We start from the raw sequence: 1,973 nt of genomic DNA on the forward strand, positions 1-1,973 counted from the left end.
TTTTCATTGTTGCAACAGGTCCACCTGTATTCTTAAACAACTGGTTTTTCCCCATCTCCTCCACAAGTTATACTGACATCAAATATAGTGAAAGCAGGGGTTATACTGTGGGGGAGGGACATTCAAAGCAACAAAGAGATAATCTTATAAATGCTTTAGAAACACATGCATGAAAGAAAAAAAAAACATTAAAATACATACCTAAGGGTTCATTTCATTTTCCTGACCTCACATTATCTGACCTTTTCCGCTTGACTCATACATATACTAGATATTGCAAATAAGGGAAAGCATGGGACCTATGTTTCTTTGGGCCTGGCTTACTTCACTTAATATATTTTTTTCCAAGTTTTTCCATTTCCTAACAAATGGGGCAATGTCATTCTTTCTGATGGAGGCATAGAATTCCATTGTGTATATATACCACATTTTCTTGATCCATTCATTTGCTGAGGGACATCTGGGTTGGTTCCATATTTTAGCTATGGTAAATAATGCTGCAATAAACATTGTTGTGCTGGTAGCTTTAGTGTGGTCTTGTTTGTAAACATTTGGGTAAATGCCCAAAAGTGGGATTGCTGGGTCATAGGGGAGATCTATGTGAAGTCTTTTGAGGAGCCTCCATACTGCTTTCCAAAGTGGTTGAACAAGTTTACATTCCCACCAACAATGAAGTAAGGTTCCTTTCTGTCCACATCCCCTCCAGCATCTGTTGTTGTTAGAGTTCTTGATTTTTGCCGTTCTAACTGGGGTGAGGTGATATCTCAATGTTGTTTTGATTTGCATTTCTTTTATGGCTAGAAAATCCTCAATCTTTATGTCACAGACATACTTTCATCAATAGAAAAAAGTTTAAAATGATTGCATAGTTTTCTCATTGTTTCAATGATCTATTTTCCGTTCATCTTTGAAAGTAGAACTCCATCTTAGTTGAATGTATTTTGTTCTGTCCTGGTCACAGAAAATAACATACAATCTATTGGCATCATTTTATCATTTAACTACTTATTGCTAAAATCTGAATTTATTGTTAAAATTTGATCTTTAGTAAAATTTATCCTTAGTAAGGATCATTTAATAAATTAGTTTTTCACTTTCTGATCTGTCACCAGCAGTGGGACCACTGCCAGGATGCAGATTTTCATGAAAATGGGGAAGATCATCACAGTCAAGCTTGGACCTTTGAATACTATGAAAAATGTAAAGACCAAGATGCAGGATAAGGAAGGAATTCATCCTGACCAGAAAAGATTGATCTTTGCTGGTAGGTAGCAGGAAGATGGACGTACATTATCTGACTACAACATTCAAAAGAATCGTACTCTTTATCGAAGTGTTGATAAGAAAATGAAGAGGAAGTCTTATACCATTCCCACAAGGAACAAGCATAAGAGAAAGAAGGTTAAGCTACCTTTTCTGAAACACTATAAAGGGAATAAAAATGGCAGAATTAGCTGCCTCTGTCAACAGTGCTCTTCAAATGAGTGTGGTGCTGGAGTTTCTATGGCTCATCACTTTGACAGACATTATTGTGACAAGTGTAGCCTATCTTATTGCTTCAACAAACCAGAAGACAAGTGACTGTATATGAATTAATAAAAGGCACAAACTAAACTTTAAAAAAGTAGTGTTTTTTCCCTTGATTTGCATTTTTTAACTCAACAGATGAAAATATTAATTTCTTATCTCCCCAGATATCTTCCTCCCTGGTACATTCTAAGGTGAGAGTCAACAGATGTCCCATAACACAGAAGTGATATTGCAAGAAAACCATAGGAAAAGATGTTATTATGTCTCCTGTGGAGGTGGGGCTGAGGACATAACAACAAACATGCATAAATAAGTTTCCCTACCTACTGGTGAAACTGATGATTGTTCCAGCACATTTGAGTCAAGGACTTCCGGATAAGGACTTTTTTTCTTTCTTGCTATTGTTTCTAACATATTTATAAGATGATTTCTTTGTTTCTTTG

General features: G+C 35.8%; 1 pseudogene; it reads left to right on the top strand.

Annotated features, from left to right (window-relative positions):
* Window positions 1–1,131: 1,131 nt before the first annotated feature.
* Window positions 1,132–1,581, top strand: LOC138819171 (ubiquitin-ribosomal protein eS31 fusion protein-like; annotated as a pseudogene).
* The last annotated feature ends 392 nt before the right edge of the window (window positions 1,582–1,973 follow it).

The sequence above is a fragment of the Dipodomys merriami genome, unplaced genomic scaffold (genome assembly GCF_024711535.1).
Source record: "Dipodomys merriami isolate MVZ:Mamm:240054 unplaced genomic scaffold, mDipMer1.0.p SCAF_8, whole genome shotgun sequence".
Taxonomy (NCBI): Eukaryota; Metazoa; Chordata; class Mammalia; order Rodentia; family Heteromyidae; genus Dipodomys; species Dipodomys merriami.